We start from the raw sequence: 20,150 nt of genomic DNA, 5'->3' as shown, positions 1-20,150 counted from the left end.
GACATGAACAAAATGCATCAGTGATTCGTATTTCCACGCAACTTTCAGAAACTGCACAGGACTGCCCAGTTTCCGTGCGCATGCGTGCGGAGCGCGCGCATGTCTACACTTTGTGTAGCCGTTAGCGATGAGGCTAATGATAACCTTCTTGTGGTAGGTAGAGAAGGAAAGGCTTCCCACAAAAACCTTCTCAATCAAATGTTAACTGCAAAGTAGCCTATGCCAGCCTGGCAGAATTATATCATGAGTATTTGCATCAATCCAGTGGCCATTTGTTTTGCAAACTCCGCAATCACATGAGCGCTACAGCAACACCGCTTAACCAAACAAAGGTCTCTTCCTGGCGCACACTTGCCTAAAAAAGGGTAACTACACCCCAAAATCGATATGTCTTCCGTTTTTCCCAGACCTCAAAAGTGGTTTCCTGCTAGGGTTTTAAATGTTGTCGTGGACATAGAACATCTAATCGTGTTATATTTCTATTAAAAAGGTGTACTTTTGAGAGCGAAAACCTGCAGAAGCAGGAACAAACGGGGGAATATATTTTTTTTTTTTGGGGGGGGGCGGGGGGGGCAATCATTCAAAACATTGAAGGGGATTTTACAGGTCCCTAATGGACTACAGACATTGACAGTCTCCTAGCCTAAAAACAAATGCTGAATGCACTGCCTAGATTTTGAGGTAAAGGCATTGTCCATTATTTGATTTGATCAGGCACTAACAAACTGCATTTAGTCCAATAAAAAGACACAACACTATTAGGGTGATAAATAATGACACAAGAGAACCCTCTGCTGGAGCAAAACGCTTACAGCACCTGGTATTCCCAGGCGGTCTCCCATCCAAGTACTAACCAGGCCCGACCCTGCTTAGCTTCCGAGATCGGACGAGATCGGGCGTATTCAGGCTGGTATGGCCGTAAGCGAAAGGCAATCTCTTGGTACACTATATAAAGTCAACGTGTCGCTTACTCTTAGGGGGACAGAGAAATGTCCACCTTGTGACACACACTGAAAAGCTCAAACCTTGCTTGCATTTCCAGACCATATATTTCACTATTGTGGGGGGGGGGGGGGGAAGAGGGCATATCCTAGGTTCATACTTATGACAACTTCATGGACCTGGGCCCTATAAAATACAGCGCGCCCACACGGAATCACGAAATACAGACATTACACCGAAATTCAACAACATTACAAAATGCTTTGAGCTAAGGAGGAAATCAAATCATTCCCTTCAACTTGTTAGAAAATCCATTCATTTGCCCAAGTGAATCATAAGACATGAACAAAATGCATCAGTGATTCGTATTTCCACGCAACTTTCAGAAACTGCACAGGACTGCCCAGTTTCCGTGCGCATGCGTGCGGAGCGCGCGCATGTCTACACTTTGTGTAGCCGTTAGCGATGAGGCTAATGATAACCTTCTTGTGGTAGGTAGAGAAGGAAAGGCTTCCCACAAAAACCTTCTCAATCAAATGTTAACTGCAAAGTAGCCTATGCCAGCCTGGCAGAATTATATCATGAGTATTTGCATCAATCCAGTGGCCATTTGTTTTGCAAACTCCGCAATCACATGAGCGCTACAGCAACACCGCTTAACCAAACAAAGGTCTCTTCCTGGCGCACACTTGCCTAAAAAAGGGTAACTACACCCCAAAATCGATATGTCTTCCGTTTTTCCCAGACCTCAAAAGTGGTTTCCTGCTAGGGTTTTAAATGTTGTCGTGGACATAGAACATCTAATCGTGTTATATTTCTATTAAAAAGGTGTACTTTTGAGAGCGAAAACCTGCAGAAGCAGGAACAAACGGGGGAATATAATTTTTTTTTTTGGGGGGGGCGGGGGGGGCAATCATTCAAAACATTGAAGGGGATTTTACAGGGCCCTAATGGACTACAGACATTGACAGTCTCCTAGCCTAAAAACAAATGCTGAATGCACTGCCTAGATTTTGAGGTAAAGGCATTGTCCATTATTTGATTTGATCAGGCACTAACAAACTGCATTTAGTCCAATAAAAAGACACAACACTATTAGGGTGATAAATAAAAGGGAGTTGCTCCACGCATGACACAAGAGAACCCTCTGCTGGAGCAAAACGCTTACAGCACCTGGTATTCCCAGGCGGTCTCCCATCCAAGTACTAACCAGGCCCGACCCTGCTTAGCTTCCGAGATCGGACGAGATCGGGCGTATTCAGGCTGGTATGGCCGTAAGCGAAAGGCAATCTCTTGGTACACTATATAAAGTCAACGTGTCGCTTACTCTTAGGGGGACAGAGAAATGTCCACTTTGTGACACACACTGAAAAGCTCAAACCTTGCTTGCATTTCCAGACCATATATTTCACTATTGTGGGGGGGGGGGGGGAAAGAGGGCATATCCTAGGTTCATACTTATGACAACTTCATGGACCTGGGCCCTATAAAATACAGCGCGCCCACACGGAATCACGAAATACAGACATTACACCGAAATTCAACAACATTACAAAATGCTTTGAGCTAAGGAGGAAATCAAATCATTCCCTTCAACTTGTTAGAAAATCCATTCATTTGCCCAAGTGAATCATAAGACATGAACAAAATGCATCAGTGATTCGTATTTCCACGCAACTTTCAGAAACTGCACAGGACTGCCCAGTTTCCGTGCGCATGCGTGCGGAGCGCGCGCATGTCTACACTTTGTGTAGCCGTTAGCGATGAGGCTAATGATAACCTTCTTGTGGTAGGTAGAGAAGGAAAGGCTTCCCACAAAAACCTTCTCAATCAAATGTTAACTGCAAAGTAGCCTATGCCAGCCTGGCAGAATTATATCATGAGTATTTGCATCAATCCAGTGGCCATTTGTTTTGCAAACTCCGCAATCACATGAGCGCTACAGCAACACCGCTTAACCAAACAAAGGTCTCTTCCTGGCGCACACTTGCCTAAAAAAGGGTAACTACACCCCAAAATCGATATGTCTTCCGTTTTTCCCAGACCTCAAAAGTGGTTTCCTGCTAGGGTTTTAAATGTTGTCGTGGACATAGAACATCTAATCGTGTTATATTTCTATTAAAAAGGTGTACTTTTGAGAGCGAAAACCTGCAGAAGCAGGAACAAACGGGGGAATATAATTTTTTTTTTTGGGGGGGGCGGGGGGGGCAATCATTCAAAACATTGAAGGGGATTTTACAGGGCCCTAATGGACTACAGACATTGACAGTCTCCTAGCCTAAAAACAAATGCTGAATGCACTGCCTAGATTTTGAGGTAAAGGCATTGTCCATTATTTGATTTGATCAGGCACTAACAAACTGCATTTAGTCCAATAAAAAGACACAACACTATTAGGGTGATAAATAATGACACAAGAGAACCCTCTGCTGGAGCAAAACGCTTACAGCACCTGGTATTCCCAGGCGGTCTCCCATCCAAGTACTAACCAGGCCCGACCCTGCTTAGCTTCCGAGATCGGACGAGATCGGGCGTATTCAGGCTGGTATGGCCGTAAGCGAAAGGCAATCTCTTGGTACACTATATAAAGTCAACGTGTCGCTTACTCTTAGGGGGACAGAGAAATGTCCACTTTGTGACACACACTGAAAAGCTCAAACCTTGCTTGCATTTCCAGACCATATATTTCACTATTGTGGGGGGGGGGGGGAAAGAGGGCATATCCTAGGTTCATACTTATGACAACTTCATGGACCTGGGCCCTATAAAATACAGCGCGCCCACACGGAATCACGAAATACAGACATTACACCGAAATTCAACAACATTACAAAATGCTTTGAGCTAAGGAGGAAATCAAATCATTCCCTTCAACTTGTTAGAAAATCCATTCATTTGCCCAAGTGAATCATAAGACATGAACAAAATGCATCAGTGATTCGTATTTCCACGCAACTTTCAGAAACTGCACAGGACTGCCCAGTTTCCGTGCGCATGCGTGCGGAGCGCGCGCATGTCTACACTTTGTGTAGCCGTTAGCGATGAGGCTAATGATAACCTTCTTGTGGTAGGTAGAGAAGGAAAGGCTTCCCACAAAAACCTTCTCAATCAAATGTTAACTGCAAAGTAGCCTATGCCAGCCTGGCAGAATTATATCATGAGTATTTGCATCAATCCAGTGGCCATTTGTTTTGCAAACTCCGCAATCACATGAGCGCTACAGCAACACCGCTTAACCAAACAAAGGTCTCTTCCTGGCGCACACTTGCCTAAAAAAGGGTAACTACACCCCAAAATCGATATGTCTTCCGTTTTTCCCAGACCTCAAAAGTGGTTTCCTGCTAGGGTTTTAAATGTTGTCGTGGACATAGAACATCTAATCGTGTTATATTTCTATTAAAAAGGTGTACTTTTGAGAGCGAAAACCTGCAGAAGCAGGAACAAACGGGGGAATATAATTTTTTTTTTTGGGGGGGGCGGGGGGGGCAATCATTCAAAACATTGAAGGGGATTTTACAGGGCCCTAATGGACTACAGACATTGACAGTCTCCTAGCCTAAAAACAAATGCTGAATGCACTGCCTAGATTTTGAGGTAAAGGCATTGTCCATTATTTGATTTGATCAGGCACTAACAAACTGCATTTAGTCCAATAAAAAGACACAACACTATTAGGGTGATAAATAAAAGGGAGTTGCTCCACGCATGACACAAGAGAACCCTCTGCTGGAGCAAAACGCTTACAGCACCTGGTATTCCCAGGCGGTCTCCCATCCAAGTACTAACCAGGCCCGACCCTGCTTAGCTTCCGAGATCGGACGAGATCGGGCGTATTCAGGCTGGTATGGCCGTAAGCGAAAGGCAATCTCTTGGTACACTATATAAAGTCAACGTGTCGCTTACTCTTAGGGGGACAGAGAAATGTCCACCTTGTGACACACACTGAAAAGCTCAAACCTTGCTTGCATTTCCAGACCATATATTTCACTATTGTGGGGGGGGAAAAGAGGGCATATCCTAGGTTCATACTTATGACAACTTCATGGACCTGGGCCCTATAAAATACAGCGCGCCCACACGGAATCACGAAATACAGACATTACACCGAAATTCAACAACATTACAAAATGCTTTGAGCTAAGGAGGAAATCAAATCATTCCCTTCAACTTGTTAGAAAATCCATTCATTTGCCCAAGTGAATCATAAGACATGAACAAAATGCATCAGTGATTCGTATTTCCACGCAACTTTCAGAAACTGCACAGGACTGCCCAGTTTCCGTGCGCATGCGTGCGGAGCGCGCGCATGTCTACACTTTGTGTAGCTGTTAGCGATGAGGCTAATGATAACCTTCTTGTGGTAGGTAGAGAAGGAAAGGCTTCCCACAAAAACCTTCTCAATCAAATGTTAACTGCAAAGTAGCCTATGCCAGCCTGGCAGAATTATATCATGAGTATTTGCATCAATCCAGTGGCCATTTGTTTTGCAAACTCCGCAATCACATGAGCGCTACAGCAACACCGCTTAACCAAACAAAGGTCTCTTCCTGGCGCACACTTGCCTAAAAAAGGGTAACTACACCCCAAAATCGATATGTCTTCCGTTTTTCCCAGACCTCAAAAGTGGTTTCCTGCTAGGGTTTTAAATGTTGTCGTGGACATAGAACATCTAATCGTGTTATATTTCTATTAAAAAGGTGTACTTTTGAGAGCGAAAACCTGCAGAAGCAGGGACAAACGGGGGAATATAATTTTTTTTTTTTTTGGGGGGGGGGCAATCATTCAAAACATTGAAGGGGATTTTACAGGGCCCTAATGGACTACAGACATTGACAGTCTCCTAGCCTAAAAACAAATGCTGAATGCACTGCCTAGATTTTGAGGTAAAGGCATTGTCCATTATTTGATTTGATCAGGCACTAACAAACTGCATTTAGTCCAATAAAAAGACACAACACTATTAGGGTGATAAATAAAAGGGAGTTGCTCCACGCATGACACAAGAGAACCCTCTGCTGGAGCAAAACGCTTACAGCACCTGGTATTCCCAGGCGGTCTCCCATCCAAGTACTAACCAGGCCCGACCCTGCTTAGCTTCCGAGATCGGACGAGATCGGGCATATTCAGGCTGGTATGGCCGTAAGCGAAAGGCAATCTCTTGGTACACTATATAAAGTCAACGTGTCGCTTACTCTTAGGGGGACAGAGAAATGTCCACCTTGTGACACACACTGAAAAGCTCAAACCTTGCTTGCATTTCCAGACCATATATTTCACTATTGTGGGGGGGGGAAAGAGGGCATATCCTAGGTTCATACTTATGACAACTTCATGGACCTGGGCCCTATAAAATACAGCGCGCCCACACGGAATCACGAAATACAGACATTACACCGAAATTCAACAACATTACAAAATGCTTTGAGCTAAGGAGGAAATCAAATCATTCCCTTCAACTTGTTAGAAAATCCATTCATTTGCCCAAGTGAATCATAAGACATGAACAAAATGCATCAGTGATTCGTATTTCCACGCAACTTTCAGAAACTGCACAGGACTGCCCAGTTTCCGTGCGCATGCGTGCGGAGCGCGCGCATGTCTACACTTTGTGTAGCCGTTAGCGATGAGGCTAATGATAACCTTCTTGTGGTAGGTAGAGAAGGAAAGGCTTCCCACAAAAAACTTCTCAATCAAATGTTAACTGCAAAGTAGCCTATGCCAGCCTGGCAGAATTATATCATGAGTATTTGCATCAATCCAGTGGCCATTTGTTTTGCAAACTCCGCAATCACATGAGCGCTACAGCAACACCGCTTAACCAAACAAAGGTCTCTTCCTGGCGCACACTTGCCTAAAAAAGGGTAACTACACCCCAAAATCGATATGTCTTCCGTTTTTCCCAGACCTCAAAAGTGGTTTCCTGCTAGGGTTTTAAATGTTGTCGTGGACATAGAACATCTAATCGTGTTATATTTCTATTAAAAAGGTGTACTTTTGAGAGCGAAAACCTGCAGAAGCAGGGACAAACGGGGGAATATAATTTTTTTTTTTGGGGGGGGGGGGGGGGGGCAATCATTCAAAACATTGAAGGGGATTTTACAGGGCCCTAATGGACTACAGACATTGACAGTCTCCTAGCCTAAAAACAAATGCTGAATGCACTGCCTAGATTTTGAGGTAAAGGCATTGTCCATTATTTGATTTGATCAGGCACTAACAAACTGCATTTAGTCCAATAAAAAGACACAACACTATTAGGGTGATAAATAAAAGGGAGTTGCTCCACGCATGACACAAGAGAACCCTCTGCTGGAGCAAAACGCTTACAGCACCTGGTATTCCCAGGCGGTCTCCCATCCAAGTACTAACCAGGCCCGACCCTGCTTAGCTTCCGAGATCGGACGAGATCGGACGAGATCGGGCATATTCAGGCTGGTATGGCCGTAAGCGAAAGGCAATCTCTTGGTACACTATATAAAGTCAACGTGTCGCTTACTCTTAGGGGGACAGAGAAATGTCCACCTTGTGACACACACTGAAAAGCTCAAACCTTGCTTGCATTTCCAGACCATATATTTCACTATTGTGGGGGGGGGAAAGAGGGCATATCCTAGGTTCATACTTATGACAACTTCATGGACCTGGGCCCTATAAAATACAGCGCGCCCACACGGAATCACGAAATACAGACATTACACCGAAATTCAACAACATTACAAAATGCTTTGAGCTAAGGAGGAAATCAAATCATTCCCTTCAACTTGTTAGAAAATCCATTCATTTGCCCAAGTGAATCATAAGACATGAACAAAATGCATCAGTGATTCGTATTTCCACGCAACTTTCAGAAACTGCACAGGACTGCCCAGTTTCCGTGCGCATGCGTGCGGAGCGCGCGCATGTCTACACTTTGTGTAGCCGTTAGCGATGAGGCTAATGATAACCTTCTTGTGGTAGGTAGAGAAGGAAAGGCTTCCCACAAAAAACTTCTCAATCAAATGTTAACTGCAAAGTAGCCTATGCCAGCCTGGCAGAATTATATCATGAGTATTTGCATCAATCCAGTGGCCATTTGTTTTGCAAACTCCGCAATCACATGAGCGCTACAGCAACACCGCTTAACCAAACAAAGGTCTCTTCCTGGCGCACACACCCCAAAATCGATATGTCTTCCGTTTTTCCCAGACCTCAAAAGTGGTTTCCTGCTAGGGTTTTAAATGTTGTCGTGGACATAGAACATCTAATCGTGTTATATTTCTATTAAAAAGGTGTACTTTTGAGAGCGAAAACCTGCAGAAGCAGGGACAAACGGGGGAATATAATTTTTTTTTTTGGGGGGGGGGGGGGGGGGGGGGCAATCATTCAAAACATTGAAGGGGATTTTACAGGGCCCTAATGGACTACAGACATTGACAGTCTCCTAGCCTAAAAACAAATGCTGAATGCACTGCCTAGATTTTGAGGTAAAGGCATTGTCCATTATTTGATTTGATCAGGCACTAACAAACTGCATTTAGTCCAATAAAAAGACACAACACTATTAGGGTGATAAATAAAAGGGAGTTGCTCCACGCATGACACAAGAGAACCCTCTGCTGGAGCAAAACGCTTACAGCACCTGGTATTCCCAGGCGGTCTCCCATCCAAGTACTAACCAGGCCCGACCCTGCTTAGCTTCCGAGATCGGACGAGATCGGGCATATTCAGGCTGGTATGGCCGTAAGCGAAAGGCAATCTCTTGGTACACTATATAAAGTCAACGTGTCGCTTACTCTTAGGGGGACAGAGAAATGTCCACCTTGTGACACACACTGAAAAGCTCAAACCTTGCTTGCATTTCCAGACCATATATTTCACTATTGTGGGGGGGGGGAAAGAGGGCATATCCTAGGTTCATACTTATGACAACTTCATGGACCTGGGCCCTATAAAATACAGCGCGCCCACACGGAATCACGAAATACAGACATTACACCGAAATTCAACAACATTACAAAATGCTTTGAGCTAAGGAGGAAATCAAATCATTCCCTTCAACTTGTTAGAAAATCCATTCATTTGCCCAAGTGAATCATAAGACATGAACAAAATGCATCAGTGATTCGTATTTCCACGCAACTTTCAGAAACTGCACAGGACTGCCCAGTTTCCGTGCGCATGCGTGCGGAGCGCGTGCATGTCTACACTTTGTGTAGCCGTTAGCGATGAGGCTAATGATAACCTTCTTGTGGTAGGTAGAGAAGGAAAGGCTTCCCACAAAAACCTTCTCAATCAAATGTTAACTGCAAAGTAGCCTATGCCAGCCTGGCAGAATTATATCATGAGTATTTGCATCAATCCAGTGGCCATTTGTTTTGCAAACTCCGCAATCACATGAGCGCTACAGCAACACCGCTTAACCAAACAAAGGTCTCTTCCTGGCGCACACTTGCCTAAAAAAGGGTAACTACACCCCAAAATCGATATGTCTTCCGTTTTTCCCAGACCTCAAAAGTGGTTTCCTGCTAGGGTTTTAAATGTTGTCGTGGACATAGAACATCTAATCGTGTTATATTTCTATTAAAAAGGTGTACTTTTGAGAGCGAAAACCTGCAGAAGCAGGGACAAACGGGGGAATATAATTTTTTTTTTTTGGGGGGGGGGGGGGGGGGCAATCATTCAAAACATTGAAGGGGATTTTACAGGGCCCTAATGGACTACAGACATTGACAGTCTCCTAGCCTAAAAACAAATGCTGAATGCACTGCCTAGATTTTGAGGTAAAGGCATTGTCCATTATTTGATTTGATCAGGCACTAACAAACTGCATTTAGTCCAATAAAAAGACACAACACTATTAGGGTGATAAACAAAAGGGAGTTGCTCCACGCATGACACAAGAGAACCCTCTGCTGGAGCAAAACGCTTACAGCACCTGGTATTCCCAGGCGGTCTCCCATCCAAGTACTAACCAGGCCCGACCCTGCTTAGCTTCCGAGATCGGACGAGATCGGGCGTATTCAGGCTGGTATGGCCGTAAGCGAAAGGCAATCTCTTGGTACACTATATAAAGTCAACGTGTCGCTTACTCTTAGGGGGACAGAGAAATGTCCACCTTGTGACACACACTGAAAAGCTCAAACCTTGCTTGCATTTCCAGACCATATATTTCACTATTGTGGGGGGGAAAAAGAGGGCATATCCTAGGTTCATACTTATGACAACTTCATGGACCTGGGCCCTATAAAATACAGCGCGCCCACACGGAATCACGAAATACAGACATTACACCGAAATTCAACAACATTACAAAATGCTTTGAGCTAAGGAGGAAATCAAATCATTCCCTTCAACTTGTTAGAAAATCCATTCATTTGCCCAAGTGAATCATAAGACATGAACAAAATGCATCAGTGATTCGTATTTCCACGCAACTTTCAGAAACTGCACAGGACTGCCCAGTTTCCGTGCGCATGCGTGCGGAGCGCGCGCATGTCTACACTTTGTGTAGCCGTTAGCGATGAGGCTAATGATAACCTTCTTGTGGTAGGTAGAGAAGGAAAGGCTTCCCACAAAAACCTTCTCAATCAAATGTTAACTGCAAAGTAGCCTATGCCAGCCTGGCAGAATTATATCATGAGTATTTGCATCAATCCAGTGGCCATTTGTTTTGCAAACTCCGCAATCACATGAGCGCTACAGCAACACCGCTTAACCAAACAAAGGTCTCTTCCTGGCGCACACTTGCCTAAAAAAGGGTAACTACACCCCAAAATCGATATGTCTTCCGTTTTTCCCAGACCTCAAAAGTGGTTTCCTGCTAGGGTTTTAAATGTTGTCGTGGACATAGAACATCTAATCGTGTTATATTTCTATTAAAAAGGTGTACTTTTGAGAGCGAAAACCTGCAGAAGCAGGGACAAACGGGGGAATATAATTTTTTTTTTTTGGGGGGGGGGGGGGGGGGCAATCATTCAAAACATTGAAGGGGATTTTACAGGGCCCTAATGGACTACAGACATTGACAGTCTCCTAGCCTAAAAACAAATGCTGAATGCACTGCCTAGATTTTGAGGTAAAGGCATTGTCCATTATTTGATTTGATCAGGCACTAACAAACTGCATTTAGTCCAATAAAAAGACACAACACTATTAGGGTGATAAATAAAAGGGAGTTGCTCCACGCATGACACAAGAGAACCCTCTGCTGGAGCAAAACGCTTACAGCACCTGGTATTCCCAGGCGGTCTCCCATCCAAGTACTAACCAGGCCCGACCCTGCTTAGCTTCCGAGATCGGACGAGATCGGGCGTATTCAGGCTGGTATGGCCGTAAGCGAAAGGCAATCTCTTGGTACACTATATAAAGTCAACGTGTCGCTTACTCTTAGGGGGACAGAGAAATGTCCACCTTGTGACACACACTGAAAAGCTCAAACCTTGCTTGCATTTCCAGACCATATATTTCACTATTGTGGGGGGGAAAAAGAGGGCATATCCTAGGTTCATACTTATGACAACTTCATGGACCTGGGCCCTATAAAATACAGCGCGCCCACACGGAATCACGAAATACAGACATTACACCGAAATTCAACAACATTACAAAATGCTTTGAGCTAAGGAGGAAATCAAATCATTCCCTTCAACTTGTTAGAAAATCCATTCATTTGCCCAAGTGAATCATAAGACATGAACAAAATGCATCAGTGATTCGTATTTCCACGCAACTTTCAGAAACTGCACAGGACTGCCCAGTTTCCGTGCGCATGCGTGCGGAGCGCGCGCATGTCTACACTTTGTGTAGCCGTTAGCGATGAGGCTAATGATAACCTTCTTGTGGTAGGTAGAGAAGGAAAGGCTTCCCACAAAAACCTTCTCAATCAAATGTTAACTGCAAAGTAGCCTATGCCAGCCTGGCAGAATTATATCATGAGTATTTGCATCAATCCAGTGGCCATTTGTTTTGCAAACTCCGCAATCACATGAGCGCTACAGCAACACCGCTTAACCAAACAAAGGTCTCTTCCTGGCGCACACTTGCCTAAAAAAGGGTAACTACACCCCAAAATCGATATGTCTTCCGTTTTTCCCAGACCTCAAAAGTGGTTTCCTGCTAGGGTTTTAAATGTTGTCGTGGACATAGAACATCTAATCGTGTTATATTTCTATTAAAAAGGTGTACTTTTGAGAGCGAAAACCTGCAGAAGCAGGGACAAACGGGGGAATATAATTTTTTTTTTTTGGGGGGGGGGGGGGGGGGGCAATCATTCAAAACATTGAAGGGGATTTTACAGGGCCCTAATGGACTACAGACATTGACAGTCTCCTAGCCTAAAAACAAATGCTGAATGCACTGCCTAGATTTTGAGGTAAAGGCATTGTCCATTATTTGATTTGATCAGGCACTAACAAACTGCATTTAGTCCAATAAAAAGACACAACACTATTAGGGTGATAAATAAAAGGGAGTTGCTCCACGCATGACACAAGAGAACCCTCTGCTGGAGCAAAACGCTTACAGCACCTGGTATTCCCAGGCGGTCTCCCATCCAAGTACTAACCAGGCCCGACCCTGCTTAGCTTCCGAGATCGGACGAGATCGGGCGTATTCAGGCTGGTATGGCCGTAAGCGAAAGGCAATCTCTTGGTACACTATATAAAGTCAACGTGTCGCTTACTCTTAGGGGGACAGAGAAATGTCCACCTTGTGACACACACTGAAAAGCTCAAACCTTGCTTGCATTTCCAGACCATATATTTCACTATTGTGGGGGGGAAAAAGAGGGCATATCCTAGGTTCATACTTATGACAACTTCATGGACCTGGGCCCTATAAAATACAGCGCGCCCACACGGAATCACGAAATACAGACATTACACCGAAATTCAACAACATTACAAAATGCTTTGAGCTAAGGAGGAAATCAAATCATTCCCTTCAACTTGTTAGAAAATCCATTCATTTGCCCAAGTGAATCATAAGACATGAACAAAATGCATCAGTGATTCGTATTTCCACGCAACTTTCAGAAACTGCACAGGACTGCCCAGTTTCCGTGCGCATGCGTGCGGAGCGCGCGCATGTCTACACTTTGTGTAGCCGTTAGCGATGAGGCTAATGATAACCTTCTTGTGGTAGGTAGAGAAGGAAAGGCTTCCCACAAAAACCTTCTCAATCAAATGTTAACTGCAAAGTAGCCTATGCCAGCCTGGCAGAATTATATCATGAGTATTTGCATCAATCCAGTGGCCATTTGTTTTGCAAACTCCGCAATCACATGAGCGCTACAGCAACACCACTTAACCAAACAAAGGTCTCTTCCTGGCGCACACTTGCCTAAAAAAGGGTAACTACACCCCAAAATCGATATGTCTTCCGTTTTTCCCAGACCTCAAAAGTGGTTTCCTGCTAGGGTTTTAAATGTTGTCGTGGACATAGAACATCTAATCGTGTTATATTTCTATTAAAAAGGTGTACTTTTGAGAGCGAAAACCTGCAGAAGCAGGGACAAACGGGGGAATATAATTTTTTTTTTTTGGGGGGGGGGGGGGGGGGGGCAATCATTCAAAACATTGAAGGGGATTTTACAGGGCCCTAATGGACTACAGACATTGACAGTCTCCTAGCCTAAAAACAAATGCTGAATGCACTGCCTAGATTTTGAGGTAAAGGCATTGTCCATTATTTGATTTGATCAGGCACTAACAAACTGCATTTAGTCCAATAAAAAGACACAACACTATTAGGGTGATAAATAAAAGGGAGTTGCTCCACGCATGACACAAGAGAACCCTCTGCTGGAGCAAAACGCTTACAGCACCTGGTATTCCCAGGCGGTCTCCCATCCAAGTACTAACCAGGCCCGACCCTGCTTAGCTTCCGAGATCGGACGAGATCGGGCGTATTCAGGCTGGTATGGCTGTAAGCGAAAGGCAATCTCTTGGTACACTATATAAAGTCAACGTGTCGCTTACTCTTAGGGGGACAGAGAAATGTCCACCTTGTGACACACACTGAAAAGCTCAAACCTTGCTTGCATTTCCAGACCATATATTTCACTATTGTGGGGGGGAAAAAGAGGGCATATCCTAGGTTCATACTTATGACAACTTCATGGACCTGGGCCCTATAAAATACAGCGCGCCCACACGGAATCACGAAATACAGACATTACACCGAAATTCAACAACATTACAAAATGCTTTGAGCTAAGGAGGAAATCAAATCATTCCCTTCAACTTGTTAGAAAATCCATTCATTTGCCCAAGTGAATCATAAGACATGAACAAAATGCATCAGTGATTCGTATTTCCACGCAACTTTCAGAAACTGCACAGGACTGCCCAGTTTCCGTGCGCATGCGTGCGGAGCGCGCGCATGTCTACACTTTGTGTAGCCGTTAGCGATGAGGCTAATGATAACCTTCTTGTGGTAGGTAGAGAAGGAAAGGCTTCCCACAAAAACCTTCTCAATCAAATGTTAACTGCAAAGTAGCCTATGCCAGCCTGGCAGAATTATATCATGAGTATTTGCATCAATCCAGTGGCCATTTGTTTTGCAAACTCCGCAATCACATGAGCGCTACAGCAACACCGCTTAACCAAACAAAGGTCTCTTCCTGGCGCACACTTGCCTAAAAAAGGGTAACTACACCCCAAAATCGATATGTCTTCCGTTTTTCCCAGACCTCAAAAGTGGTTTCCTGCTAGGGTTTTAAATGTTGTCGTGGACATAGAACATCTAATCGTGTTATATTTCTATTAAAAAGGTGTACTTTTGAGAGCGAAAACCTGCAGAAGCAGGGACAAACGGGGGAATATAATTTTTTTTTTTTTTGGGGGGGGGGGGGGGGCAATCATTCAAAACATTGAAGGGGATTTTACAGGGCCCTAATGGACTACAGACATTGACAGTCTCCTAGCCTAAAAACAAATGCTGAATGCACTGCCTAGATTTTGAGGTAAAGGCATTGTCCATTATTTGATTTGATCAGGCACTAACAAACTGCATTTAGTCCAATAAAAAGACACAACACTATTAGGGTGATAAATAAAAGGGAGTTGCTCCACGCATGACACAAGAGAACCCTCTGCTGGAGCAAAACGCTTACAGCACCTGGTATTCCCAGGCGGTCTCCCATCCAAGTACTAACCAGGCCCGACCCTGCTTAGCTTCCGAGATCGGACGAGATCGGGCGTATTCAGGCTGGTATGGCCGTAAGCGAAAGGCAATCTCTTGGTACACTATATAAAGTCAACGTGTCGCTTACTCTTAGGGGGACAGAGAAATGTCCACCTTGTGACACACACTGAAAAGCTCAAACCTTGCTTGCATTTCCAGACCATATATTTCACTATTGTGGGGGGGGAAAATAGGGCATATCCTAGGTTCATACTTATGACAACTTCATGGACCTGGGCCCTATAAAATACAGCGCGCCCACACGGAATCACGAAATACAGACATTACACCGAAATTCAACAACATTACAAAATGCTTTGAGCTAAGGAGGAAATCAAATCATTCCCTTCAACTTGTTAGAAAATCCATTCATTTGCCCAAGTGAATCATAAGACATGAACAAAATGCATCAGTGATTCGTATTTCCACGCAACTTTCAGAAACTGCACAGGACTGCCCAGTTTCCGTGCGCATGCGTGCGGAGCGCGCGCATGTCTACACTTTGTGTAGCCGTTAGCGATGAGGCTAATGATAACCTTCTTGTGGTAGGTAGAGAAGGAAAGGCTTCCCACAAAAACCTTCTCAATCAAATGTTAACTGCAAAGTAGCCTATGCCAGCCTGGCAGAATTATATCATGAGTATTTGCATCAATCCAGTGGCCATTTGTTTTGCAAACTCCGCAATCACATGAGCGCTACAGCAACACCGCTTAACCAAACAAAGGTCTCTTCCTGGCGCACACTTGCCTAAAAAAGGGTAACTACACCCCAAAATCGATATGTCTTCCGTTTTTCCCAGACCTCAAAAGTGGTTTCCTGCTAGGGTTTTAAATGTTGTCGTGGACATAGAACATCTAATCGTGTTATATTTCTATTAAAAAGGTGTACTTTTGAGAGCGAAAACCTGCAGAAGCAGGGACAAACGGGGGAATATAATTTTTTTTTTTTGGGGGGGGGGGGGGGGGGCAATCATTCAAAACATTGAAGGGGATTTTACAGGGCCCTAATGGACTACAGACATTGACAGTCTCCTAGCCTAAAAACAAATGCTGAATGCACTGCCTAGATTTTGAGGTAAAGGCATTGTCCATTATTTGATTTGATCAGGCACTAACAAACTGCATTTAGTCCAATAAAAAGACACAACACTATTAGGGTGATAAATAAAAGGGAGTTGCTCCACGCATGACACAAGAGAACCCTCTGCTGGAGCAAAACGCTTACAGCACCTGGTATTCCCAGGCGGTCTCCCATCCAAGTACTAACCAGGCCCGACCCTGCTTAGCTTCCGAGATCGGACGAGATCGGGCGTATTCAGGCTGGTATGGCCGTAAGCGAAAGGCAATCTCTTGGTACACTATATAAAGTCAACGTGTCGCTTACTCTTAGGGGGACAGAGAAATGTCCACCTTGTGACACACACTGAAAAGCTCAAACCTTGCTTGCATTTCCAGACCATATATTTCACTATTGTGGGGGGGAAAAAGAGGGCATATCCTAGGTTCATACTTATGACAACTTCATGGACCTGGGCCCTATAAAATACAGCGCGCCCACACGGAATCACGAAATACAGACATTACACCGAAATTCAACAACATTACAAAATGCTTTGAGCTAAGGAGGAAATCAAATCATTCCCTTCAACTTGTTAGAAAATCCATTCATTTGCCCAAGTGAATCATAAGACATGAACAAAATGCATCAGTGATTCGTATTTCCACGCAACTTTCAGAAACTGCACAGGACTGCCCAGTTTCCGTGCGCATGCGTGCGGAGCGCGCGCATGTCTACACTTTGTGTAGCCGTTAGCGATGAGGCTAATGATAACCTTCTTGTGGTAGGTAGAGAAGGAAAGGCTTCCCACAAAAACCTTCTCAATCAAATGTTAACTGCAAAGTAGCCTATGCCAGCCTGGCAGAATTATATCATGAGTATTTGCATCAATCCAGTGGCCATTTGTTTTGCAAACTCCGCAATCACATGAGCGCTACAGCAACACCGCTTAACCAAACAAAGGTCTCTTCCTGGCGCACACTTGCCTAAAAAAGGGTAACTACACCCCAAAATCGATATGTCTTCCGTTTTTCCCAGACCTCAAAAGTGGTTTCCTGCTAGGGTTTTAAATGTTGTCGTGGACATAGAACATCTAATCGTGTTATATTTCTATTAAAAAGGTGTACTTTTGAGAGCGAAAACCTGCAGAAGCAGGGACAAACGGGGGAATATAATTTTTTTTTTTTGGGGGGGGGGGGGGGGGGGGCAATCATTCAAAACATTGAAGGGGATTTTACAGGGCCCTAATGGACTACAGACATTGACAGTCTCCTAGCCTAAAAACAAATGCTGAATGCACTGCCTAGATTTTGAGGTAAAGGCATTGTCCATTATTTGATTTGATCAGGCACTAACAAACTGCATTTAGTCCAATAAAAAGACACAACACTATTAGGGTGATAAATAAAAGGGAGTTGCTCCACGCATGACACAAGAGAACCCTCTGCTGGAGCAAAACGCTTACAGCACCTGGTATTCCCAGGCGGTCTCCCATCCAAGTACTAACCAGGCCCGACCCTGCTTAGCTTCCGAGATCGGACGAGATCGGGCGTATTCAGGCTGGTATGGCCGTAAGCGAAAGGCAATCTCTTGGTACACTATATAAAGTCAACGTGTCGCTTACTCTTAGGGGGACAGAGAAATGTCCACCTTGTGACACACACTGAAAAGCTCAAACCTTGCTTGCATTTCCAGACCATATATTTCACTATTGTGGGGGGGAAAAAGAGGGCATATCCTAGGTTCATACTTATGACAACTTCATGGACCTGGGCCCTATAAAATACAGCGCGCCCACACGGAATCACGAAATACAGACATTACACCGAAATTCAACAACATTACAAAATGCTTTGAGCTAAGGAGGAAATCAAATCATTCCCTTCAACTTGTTAGAAAATCCATTCATTTGCCCAAGTGAATCATAAGACATGAACAAAATGCATCAGTGATTCGTATTTCCACGCAACTTTCAGAAACTGCACAGGACTGCCCAGTTTCCGTGCGCATGCGTGCGGAGCGCGCGCATGTCTACACTTTGTGTAGCCGTTAGCGATGAGGCTAATGATAACCTTCTTGTGGTAGGTAGAGAAGGAAAGGCTTCCCACAAAAACCTTCTCAATCAAATGTTAACTGCAAAGTAGCCTATGCCAGCCTGGCAGAATTATATCATGAGTATTTGCATCAATCCAGTGGCCATTTGTTTTGCAAACTCCGCAATCACATGAGCGCTACAGCAACACCGCTTAACCAAACAAAGGTCTCTTCCTGGCGCACACTTGCCTAAAAAAGGGTAACTACACCCCAAAATCGATATGTCTTCCGTTTTTCCCAGACCTCAAAAGTGGTTTCCTGCTAGGGTTTTAAATGTTGTCGTGGACATAGAACATCTAATCGTGTTATATTTCTATTAAAAAGGTGTACTTTTGAGAGCGAAAACCTGCAGAAGCAGGGACAAACGGGGGAATATAATTTTTTTTTTTTGGGGGGGGGGGGGGGGGGCAATCATTCAAAACATTGAAGGGGATTTTACAGGGCCCTAATGGACTACAGACATTGACAGTCTCCTAGCCTAAAAACAAATGCTGAATGCACTGCCTAGATTTTGAGGTAAAGGCATTGTCCATTATTTGATTTGATCAGGCACTAACAAACTGCATTTAGTCCAATAAAAAGACACAACACTATTAGGGTGATAAATAAAAGGGAGTTGCTCCACGCATGACACAAGAGAACCCTCTGCTGGAGCAAAACGCTTACAGCACCTGGTATTCCCAGGCGGTCTCCCATCCAAGTACTAACCAGGCCCGACCCTGCTTAGCTTCCGAGATCGGACGAGATCGGGCGTATTCAGGCTGGTATGGCCGTAAGCGAAAGGCAATCTCTTGGTACACTATATAAAGTCAACGTGTCGCTTACTCTTAGGGGGACAGAGAAATGTCCACCTTGTGACACACACTGAAAAGCTCAAACCTTGCTTGCATTTCCAGACCATATATTTCACTATTGTGGGGGGGAAAAAGAGGGCATATCCTAGGTTCATACTTATGACAACTTCATGGACCTGGGCCCTATAAAATACAGCGCGCCCACACGGAATCACGAAATACAGACATTACACCGAAATTCAACAACATTACAAAATGCTTTGAGCTAAGGAGGAAATCAAATCATTCCCTTCAACTTGTTAGAAAATCCATTCATTTGCCCAAGTGAATCATAAGACATGAACAAAATGCATCAGTGATTCGTATTTCCACGCAACTTTCAGAAACTGCACAGGACTGCCCAGTTTCCGTGCGCATGCGTGCGGAGCGCGCGCATGTCTACACTTTGTGTAGCCGTTAGCGATGAGGCTAATGATAACCTTCTTGTGGTAGGTAGAGAAGGAAAGGCTTCCCACAAAAACCTTCTCAATCAAATGTTAACTGCAAAGTAGCCTATGCCAGCCTGGCAGAATTATATCATGAGTATTTGCATCAATCCAGTGGCCATTTGTTTTGCAAACTCCGCAATCACATGAGCGCTACAGCAACACCGCTTAACCAAACAAAGGTCTCTTCCTGGCGCACACTTGCCTAAAAAAGGGTAACTACACCCCAAAATCGATATGTCTTCCGTTTTTCCCAGACCTCAAAAGTGGTTTCCTGCTAGGGTTTTAAATGTTGTCGTGGACATAGAACATCTAATCGTGTTATATTTCTATTAAAAAGGTGTACTTTTGAGAGCGAAAACCTGCAGAAGCAGGGACAAACGGGGGAATATAATTGTTTTTTTTTTTGGGGGGGGGGGGGGGCAATCATTCAAAACATTGAAGGGGATTTTACAGGGCCCTAATGGACTACAGACATTGACAGTCTCCTAGCCTAAAAACAAATGCTGAATGCACTGCCTAGATTTTGAGGTAAAGGCATTGTCCATTATTTGATTTGATCAGGCACTAACAAACTGCATTTAGTCCAATAAAAAGACACAACACTATTAGGGTG

General features: G+C 44.2%; 14 non-coding genes and 1 pseudogene across 14 annotated transcripts; all 15 read right to left on the bottom strand.

The window, feature by feature from the left end:
* Nucleotides 1–805: 805 nt before the first annotated feature.
* Nucleotides 806–924, bottom strand: LOC149974161 (5S ribosomal RNA). The gene has a single exon (XR_016489623.1). It is a non-coding gene; the product is annotated as a 5S ribosomal RNA (ribosomal RNA).
* Nucleotides 925–2,103: 1,179 nt separating this feature from the next.
* Nucleotides 2,104–2,222, bottom strand: LOC149974160 (5S ribosomal RNA). The gene has a single exon (XR_016489620.1). It is a non-coding gene; the product is annotated as a 5S ribosomal RNA (ribosomal RNA).
* A 1,160-nt stretch (nucleotides 2,223–3,382) lies between these two features.
* Nucleotides 3,383–3,501, bottom strand: LOC149974159 (5S ribosomal RNA). Its single transcript, XR_016489616.1, has one exon. It is a non-coding gene; the product is annotated as a 5S ribosomal RNA (ribosomal RNA).
* Nucleotides 3,502–4,679: 1,178 nt separating this feature from the next.
* On the bottom strand, nucleotides 4,680–4,798 carry LOC149974158 (5S ribosomal RNA). Its single transcript, XR_016489609.1, has one exon. It is a non-coding gene; the product is annotated as a 5S ribosomal RNA (ribosomal RNA).
* A 1,170-nt stretch (nucleotides 4,799–5,968) lies between these two features.
* LOC149974157 (5S ribosomal RNA) lies at nucleotides 5,969–6,087 on the bottom strand. The gene has a single exon (XR_016489738.1). It is a non-coding gene; the product is annotated as a 5S ribosomal RNA (ribosomal RNA).
* A 1,175-nt stretch (nucleotides 6,088–7,262) lies between these two features.
* Nucleotides 7,263–7,391, bottom strand: LOC149974156 (5S ribosomal RNA; annotated as a pseudogene).
* Nucleotides 7,392–8,548: 1,157 nt separating this feature from the next.
* LOC149974155 (5S ribosomal RNA) lies at nucleotides 8,549–8,667 on the bottom strand. Its single transcript, XR_016489737.1, has one exon. It is a non-coding gene; the product is annotated as a 5S ribosomal RNA (ribosomal RNA).
* A 1,177-nt stretch (nucleotides 8,668–9,844) lies between these two features.
* Nucleotides 9,845–9,963, bottom strand: LOC149974154 (5S ribosomal RNA). The gene has a single exon (XR_016489604.1). It is a non-coding gene; the product is annotated as a 5S ribosomal RNA (ribosomal RNA).
* Nucleotides 9,964–11,139: 1,176 nt separating this feature from the next.
* On the bottom strand, nucleotides 11,140–11,258 carry LOC149974153 (5S ribosomal RNA). The gene has a single exon (XR_016489596.1). It is a non-coding gene; the product is annotated as a 5S ribosomal RNA (ribosomal RNA).
* Nucleotides 11,259–12,435: 1,177 nt separating this feature from the next.
* Nucleotides 12,436–12,554, bottom strand: LOC149974152 (5S ribosomal RNA). The gene has a single exon (XR_016489585.1). It is a non-coding gene; the product is annotated as a 5S ribosomal RNA (ribosomal RNA).
* A 1,178-nt stretch (nucleotides 12,555–13,732) lies between these two features.
* LOC149974151 (5S ribosomal RNA) lies at nucleotides 13,733–13,851 on the bottom strand. The gene has a single exon (XR_016489713.1). It is a non-coding gene; the product is annotated as a 5S ribosomal RNA (ribosomal RNA).
* A 1,176-nt stretch (nucleotides 13,852–15,027) lies between these two features.
* LOC149974150 (5S ribosomal RNA) lies at nucleotides 15,028–15,146 on the bottom strand. Its single transcript, XR_016489572.1, has one exon. It is a non-coding gene; the product is annotated as a 5S ribosomal RNA (ribosomal RNA).
* A 1,176-nt stretch (nucleotides 15,147–16,322) lies between these two features.
* LOC149974149 (5S ribosomal RNA) lies at nucleotides 16,323–16,441 on the bottom strand. Its single transcript, XR_016489561.1, has one exon. It is a non-coding gene; the product is annotated as a 5S ribosomal RNA (ribosomal RNA).
* A 1,178-nt stretch (nucleotides 16,442–17,619) lies between these two features.
* Nucleotides 17,620–17,738, bottom strand: LOC149974148 (5S ribosomal RNA). The gene has a single exon (XR_016489554.1). It is a non-coding gene; the product is annotated as a 5S ribosomal RNA (ribosomal RNA).
* A 1,176-nt stretch (nucleotides 17,739–18,914) lies between these two features.
* On the bottom strand, nucleotides 18,915–19,033 carry LOC149974147 (5S ribosomal RNA). The gene has a single exon (XR_016489552.1). It is a non-coding gene; the product is annotated as a 5S ribosomal RNA (ribosomal RNA).
* Nucleotides 19,034–20,150: the final 1,117 nt, after the last annotated feature.

The sequence above is a fragment of the Oncorhynchus mykiss genome, chromosome 20 (assembly GCF_057628025.1).
Source record: "Oncorhynchus mykiss isolate SJ-2025 chromosome 20, ASM5762802v1, whole genome shotgun sequence".
Taxonomy (NCBI): Eukaryota; Metazoa; Chordata; class Actinopteri; order Salmoniformes; family Salmonidae; genus Oncorhynchus; species Oncorhynchus mykiss.
Note: the sequence above shows the minus strand (reverse complement) of the source record. Positions and strands in the feature narration are given on the sequence as shown.